Source organism: Coptis chinensis, chromosome 9 (assembly GCF_015680905.1).
Source record: "Coptis chinensis isolate HL-2020 chromosome 9, ASM1568090v1, whole genome shotgun sequence".
Lineage (NCBI taxonomy): Eukaryota > Viridiplantae > Streptophyta > Magnoliopsida > Ranunculales > Ranunculaceae > Coptis > Coptis chinensis.
In genome coordinates, this window is record NC_141464.1 from 65,430,384 (window position 1) to 65,438,710 (window position 8,327).

The following is an 8,327-nucleotide window of genomic DNA, read 5'->3' on the forward strand; positions in this document are numbered from 1 at the left end:
TACTCAGGTAACAACAACAACAATAATAACAACAACAACAACAAGAGATCCAGCTCCAGTAGGCCTTCGTACTCAAAGAGGAAATTCTCCAACTTCTCCAGGATGCCGAGTCAGATCCTGAAGAAGATATATACAACACCATACTTCAAACCCAACATCAACAAGGTGATCGCCATACCAGAATGTCCATACTGCCATTTCCACAAGCTCCACCACCATGACACCAATGATTATTGGAGCCTCAAACAGTACCTCCAAGACTTAGTGGAGGAAGGCAAATTTGAAAGAGTTCCTACCATAAAGCGACCTAAGGCACAAGCTGGATGCCAAACACCACAGAAGCAAGAACCGCGACAAAGAACGACACACTTGAACAACAAAGCAAGAAGCGAAGACCCGACGATCTAAATCTCCAGGTCGGTCGAGGCATAACAAGAGACAGCACTCCTCCGACCACGATGAGGAGAAAGTAATCAACATGATTACAAACACATCAAACGACGAAACCTCAGGTCGGGAGAAGTGCAGAAGAGTAGGAGCGCTTCAAGAAATCTACCATCTCTCACACAAAGCTGAGGTGATCAATCCCACCAACCCTAAAACAACAACAACAATTTCATTCATTGAAGAGGATCTAGACAAGGTGTGCCTACCCCACAATGATGCCCTGGTAGTGCACGTCAAAATCAATGGGTGGACAGTCAAAAGAGTCCTCATCGATCCAGGCAGCTCGTGTGACATACTTTTCTATCAAACTTACAAGGACATGCACCTGCCAGACTCGGTGATGATAGAATCAAATGCACCGCTCTATGGGTTCAACGGAGATCACATAGATGCCATTGGAGATGTCATCCTGTCAGTCTCCATTGGAGAAAAGGAAGACATGGTCAAAACCTCAACACGATTCAGTGTGATGGATGTCAAGTCGTCCTAGCCATTCTAGGACACCAATAGATTCACAAGATCCAAGCAATTCCATCAACCCTATACCAGGTCTTGCGATTTCCTGGTCCCCGAGGCATCATGGAGCTCAGAAGCAACTAACTAGAAGCTCACCGGTGCAATCATGTCAGCACAACGACCTCACCCAAGCCTCAGGTCATCGAAGACAAGGACGTCCCAAGGAAACAAGATCCTCAAACATCCAGCCCTATAGTAACTGCAGCAGACAAGCTCAAAGAGAAACAAACTCAAATAGAACTAGGAGAAAAAGTCAATCTGGGCTCAGAAGATGACCCAAAGTTTGTTTATGTAGGTGCTGATTTAGACCTCAAGCTCAAGGAGCAACTTGTCAAAGTTCTATCTCTCAATAAAGATGTTTTTGCTTGGTCGTATATCGATATGTCAGGAATCGACCCTCAGGTCGCTTGCCACAAGTTAAATGTAGATCCAACTGTCAAGCCTGTCAAACAATGACCTAGGAAACTTGCACTCAAATTTCAAAAAGCCATCAATGAAGAGATATAAAATCTCAAAATATTGGATTTATCAGAGAAGTCGAATACCCGACCTGGCTAGCCAACATTGTGGTCGTTCCAAAGAAGAATGGTCAGGTATGACTTTGCATAGACTTCACTAACGTCAACAAGCACTGCCCAAAGGACAACTTCCCCCTACCAAGGATCGACATACTGGTATATCAAACGTGCGGCCACGAGATGTTATCATTTATGGATGCATACAGTGGATACAACCAAATATCGCTTGCAGAAGAAGACCAAGAAAAGACATCATTCGTAACCGAGCAAGGAATGTTCTGTTACAACGTGTTATTGTTCGGCTTAAAGAACGCCAGTGCGACCTACCAAAGACTGATTGCCAAAATGTTCAAAGACTTGCTAGGAGACACTATAGAGGTCTACATAGATGACATGGTGGTCAAAAGAGAAAAAGTGGGCGATCACATATCCCACCTACAATAAGCCTTTGAACGACTTCGCCAAAACAAGATGAAGCTCAACTCAGCAAAATGTGTATTCGGAGTAGCCTCGGGAAAATTCTTAGGTTACCTCATTTCACAAAGGCGCATTGAAGCAAATCCAGAACAAATACGAGCTCTCCTTGAGATGCCAGCACCAACTACAAAGCAACAAATTCACAAGTTATCAGGCATGGTTTCATCACTCAACAGATTCATCTCACGAGCATCTGACAAATGCAGACCATTCCTACAAATACTCAAAAAAGGCGCAACATTCACATGGACAGACGAGTGCCACAAAGCCTTCACCGACCTGAAAGCTTACTTATCAATGCCGCCCGTCCTGTCCAAACCAGAGGAAGGAGAAACACTGGGGCTTTACCTTGCAACAACATACTTTGCAATCAGCTCAATTCTTTTTTGCGAACACGAAAGAGTTTAAAAGCCAATTGATAAGAGCCTAAAATTGTAGTTTTAACCCCTTAACAATAATACTTTTAGATCAATTATGCGAGTAATAAATAAGAGTTAATGCTGATTATGTACTTTTATGTATTTCAGGCATTGAAGTCAATTATGTGCAGAAATGTGTCACTTTGGCGAGATAAAGGAGCAACGGTTGGTTGCTAAGAAGTTCTGTGATTAAAGGTCAAAATTCAAGGAGAAAAAACCTTTGTAAAGCCTGATCAAAGCTGAAAAGTCAAAGTCATCGCGGGCAGAAACAACACACAAAGGTCAATAGAACTTCCAAAGACCGTATCTTTGGGCTCAGACCTCGGAATTGGGCCTACCTTATGTCAAAACGACCGCCTTGGAATCAGCTTTCCAATGGTCAAAGTCTTGACCAAATAAAAGGAGCAGAAGTGGACAAAAAGTCTTCTGAAGTCAAATCCAACTGAAAAGAGCTCTGTAGACTAAGGAGATTAGGTTTTGGGTTCGATTTTCCGGCCCAAAACATGGCTCCTCAGCCCATGCACGAAAATATGGATCTTGTCTCCTCCATTTCAACACACAAGACTTAACTCTTAAGCAATCAATTAGTTTAGGTAGCAAGTAGCCATTAGAGAATAGTTTTTAGATTTAGATTTAGTCTCCATTAATTAATTAGTTTTCATTTACCTTGTTTTTAATTTAGTATTTGAATCAATTGTTATTTTTTCATTAGATTAATAAAGTTAATTAGTTCTTGATAACCTAGTATCCTTTTCATTAAATCTTTATAGTTCAATTCATAGATTTAGTTATTATCATTGTTAGTTTCAATTAAATCTAGCAATTTTAGATTTCCATTTGAGTTGAAATAAGCAAAGTTATAATCTTTACATCATGTCTTGTTTAAATTAAATTGGAAATAATAGCATAATGATTCTAGGCTAAACCTCCATTAGAGGGGGTTGAAGAAGCCTTGATGAAGCTTGATTTGTGTTAGCGTAGAATAGTCGTGATTTTCCATTCTATTCTAGAAAACGATTAGTTCACCATGAGAATGGATTTGATTGTTTCACATGCTAGATGTTAATTGGTAGAGATTAACATGAATAACTAGAGATTAGGAAGAACCAATTGTTATGCGAAAGCAGTTCAATTCGGATTATGACGATTTTCTCGTTAGTAAATTAAATCGAGTTAAGGCGAAATCAATCCCTCCTAATTCCTTATCATAGTATCAATTTAGCATTTCTTAGTTGAATTATCATATCTTGTTAGTTTAATTTGCATCGTAGTATAAATTTCGTAAAACTCTTATTAACTTTAGATAGACCGATAGTCGTAGAAAATATTGAATACTAAAGAACTAGGAGTGGAACGAATCTTTTACTCCAACTTTATTTCGATAGAATCGAGAGTAAAAATCTTTGATAAATAACACACTCAAGTCTAGTTTTAGTTTTACTTGCGTTTGAGTTTCATCTCGTTACTTATTTGTAGGTAAAACTATTCATTTTTACGTTTTATCAAATGGCGTCGCTGCCATCTTAGTTCCCATTAGTATTGTTTTCTTTAGAATTGTTAGTCCTCCAAAGTCCCATAACTCACCCACCCTTGTTTGATTCTAACTGTGGTTGTTTGTTTCAGAACTGAATTTTTCCTCGCATGAATACACAGAGCGAGACCCGCGCCTTACTAATGCAAAACTAGAGCGCTCCCCGCGCCTAAGCGCCTGGAACTTGAGTTTTACCTGAGCGCAACCCGCGCCCTACTAAGGCAAAACTCGAGTGCCCCCCACGCTGAAGCGCCTGGAACTTGAGTTTTCCTTGAGCGCGACCCGCGCCTTACCAAAGCAAAACTCAAGCACCCCATGCGCTAAAGCGCCTGGAGCTCAAGTTGGACCTGAGCGCTACCCGTGCCCTACCTAGGCTGATTCTGAGCGTGACCTGCGCCCTCTACTTTGAATCACCCGATTCCCACAGGTTAGTTCAAACTTCCATTACTTCAAGTTATTCAGTGTTTCTAACTCGTTATACACATTGAGCACGTGTATACAAGAAATTATTCAGAAGCGAAGCAAGAAGGCATTTAGGTACTTCTTTCTTCCACACCTCGCATCTCCTGTTAGAGGTTCATACTAGCATATCAGGATTGTTTGGAGTGTTGTCGTGTTTAGTTAAGATTGGTCTTAGCCTTGCATGAGATTAAGGTCAGGCCGAAGAAAAACGCCTAACGTAATCAACCGGCAACGTCAACAAACACGCCTTTCTAGTATACCACTCACTACACCTCTAGCTAATATACTACACACCACACCTGAAATAATGGCTGAAGAAAGAGAGTCTCTTCTCTATGACTTTTACAAAGCCTTGAACGATAGCCCAAAATCTTGCATCGTTCTATCAGACCCAGTGGGGGATTTTCGAATCCCCCCAAATATATTTAATTTGTTACCCATTTTTCATGGGTTAGACCATGAAAAGCCTTATCAGCACATGCGTAGGATTGACCAAGTCCTTACTACATTCCACCATCCTATGGTTGGTGCTGAACAAATTAAACTGAGGGTGTTTCTTTTCACTTTAGCCGATAAGGCTTGGTCTTGGTTAACGCGCCCTCTAATTTCGTGGACTCATGGGCCAAACTTGTTCAACTATTTATGGAACATTTTTACCCACCACTAAAGACCGATGAAATGCTTTCCAAGATTCATTTCTTTCGACAGAATCTCCATGAATCATTTTCAGAGGCTTGGAATTGTTTCACCGATCTTCTTATAGAGTGTCCACACCATAACCTCGCGAAAGACACGTTAGTTCGTGCCTTTTTCAAGGGACTGTTGCACCACCACAAAGAGGTGCTTGACATAATGAATGGGGGTAGTTTCCTCAATAAGGGAGCCTCAGAGACTTACAAATTTTTAGAAGATCAAACTAAGCGTAATAATATTTGGGGTAGTGACGATATCTCCCGTTCCGCTAGTTCTTCTACAACGGTTAAGGCCGCCGGTATGTTTGAGATGAAATCCGATCCTGCGCTTAAAACTCTAATCGAATCTCTAACTAAAAAGGTAGAGGCTATTTCTGTTCAACAAAAGTCTATCCCCGTCATGAATGCCAACTCTAATCCATGTAATTTTTGTTTGAGTCCAGAGCATCCCGACTCCTATTGTCCTCTCGCCTATGAACAACAACAATCACAACAAGATAATATTTGTTCCATTAATAGCGAACCTAACGCAGCTTGGCGACAAAACCCTAACTTCGGTTGGCGAAATAATCAACAACCTTAACCCAAATGTTAGGCCAACAAACAATTATAACTAATTACCACTAAGGCAAGGACAAGGTCAGGGTAATTATAATAATTATAATAATAATAATTATAATGCTAATAGAGGTATCGTTCCGGTAAATAATAACTCTCAAAATCCACCCATTAATAATCAACGTGACATAGTTCCTGTCACACAACCTATAGCTAACACTCCTCCACAACCAGATCGTTTTGATGCCTTTATGCAAACACAACAACAGATTTTACAAGCCATCCAACTTTCCTTACAGTAGTTAGTACAAGAGAAAGTACAACCTAAAGGTGTGTTTCCAAGTCAAGCGATACCTAATCCTAAAACAACAAACACAGCCTTTGAGGTAAACGGTAATACTAGTAAGGACAATGAAAACGTAGGTGAACTAAATTCCATCACCACTCTCCGTTCAGGCAGAGTGGTTGATAACAATGTAACTATGCCTATAGTTACACCACAAGTAGTTCCTACACCGGATATTGAAATAGATACCGAAATGATAACTGGAGATCCTACCCCTGTAGAGGTACCAGTTAAACCACAGCCTAAGAAATAGAAAAGCAAAGTTAAACATCATGTTGATCCATATGCTAAATATAGAGAGAAACCACCATTTCCTCAGAGATTAGCTATGTTAAACAAGGATACAAACTATGACGAGATTAGGGAAGTTTTCAAAAATCTAACGATAAACCTACCCTTTCTCGAAGCAATTAAAAAGTTGCCTCACCATGCTAAGTTTCTTAAAAAGTTGTGCACTACTAGGCGTAAGACAAATATTCCTAAAGACGCCTTTCTAACTGAACAGTTTCCAACTTTATTAGAACATAATGGAATCATTAAGTACAAGGACCTTGGTCGTCCTACTGTACAATGCACCTTAGGGGATACTCACACGACCACTACTTTATTAGACCTGGGGGCGAGTGTTAACTTACTCCCTTATTATTTATATAAATAAATAGGTCTACAGGAGATGCAACCTACAACAATGACGTTGCAATTAGCTAATAGGTCTATCAAGTATCCTAAGGGTGTAGTTGAAAATGTATTGGTTAAGGTTCAGGATTTCTACTATCCTGCGGATTTTGTTATCCTCGATACAGAAGTCATTAACGACTCTGTTCCGATCATTTTAGGGCGCCCTTTCTTGGCAACTGCCAACGCGCTTATAAACTATCGCGATGGTTCGATGTCCTTGTCCTTGTCCTTTGGCCATCTTTCTGTTGAGGTTAATGTTTTTAAAATGAGGAAACAGTTTCCTAACACGAATATCGATGGAGAGGTTAGCATGATCGAGAACTTAGCTCATGATTATTTCAAAACCACGTTTCCGGATGATCAAATGCACAAATTCCTTTCCTTTGGAAGTTCCAACTTTGACGAGAACTCCCTGGAAGTCGAGGAAGATTTCTTTCGTCTATTTTGCAACTCTTCCTTGCCAACTCGTGAGTCCAACCCTGCCAACATTCCTTCATCCCTTGACACTATGATGGAAGATGAATTTTTCACCCTCTATCCCAGTAATTCTTTTGACACACCTATCGAGAAATGTCTTGCATATCTCAAGGCTTCTAATGATCTAGACCTGAGAGCTCTAGCTGACACTCATTCATCTTCTATCACCCATTTTTCCCACCTTCCACCTTTTCAAAGGAACCTGGAGTTTGCGCTTGACCCTCTTGCTTCTTCTGTGCTTAATAATTTTCTAAATCCTCTTAATACAAAAATAATTCCCAAGGAAAAGGCACTTGACACCTTCAATTTCATAATTGAGACAGTTCTCACCTACACTATGAATGAGTTTTGTGCTAAATCCACATTCTCATTTTTTCCATTCCTTACTTTTAAAACTTATCCATATCCAACATATCTTCCACAAACATCCATTTTCTCATGATCATTCACTTGGACACCCTCTCGTTCGAAGATGAAGAAGAAAGTGCATGCTCGGTTACGTTCTAGATCTATCATACTTCGCTTTCATTTCAATAAGTTGCGTCGTAGAAAATCTTTGTGCTTGATTCTGTTTAGGGGTGCATTCCATGTTATTTATTTATGGAAAGACCCACAACTCTTTAGGTTGATATATGGAAAACTACAGGATATATATATATATCCAGTTATTTGTTAAAGTCTCGAGTATCTGACTATAAACGGCTCATTTTGTTGTTTGGTGTACTTCCTTACAATTCCATATATTGGTAAGTGCACCATTCAGGTAACCGGACCCTCCCTATAGAGTGTGTGGCTGTAAGTACCGGATCTTAAGTCAACGGTTAATATAGTTCACGTATTCCACTCGTGCATGTTTTCTCGGTTTTTGAGTCATGTTTCTCTATGGTGTGAATTATGCATTTATTGCTTTATTGTTTTTCTTATATTAAATTTTATTCATAAAAAGTAAAAAATATCAAAACCATAAAAATAGTAATCTAGGAAGTCTCGGAAATCTGACTTTAAAAGACCCACGTTATAACAAATTTCTAAACTCTGTTGTATAAAATTTGTTTGGGGGTGGGGTATTCGTTTTTCCGTCTTTGATTGCTCAACTTTCCAATTGTGTTACTTAGACCGTTTAATTGTATTTCGATTCGGGTTGACATTATCTATGAATTTAGATTTCATTCATTCGCATAACTTAAGTCACGCACGCACTTTGAC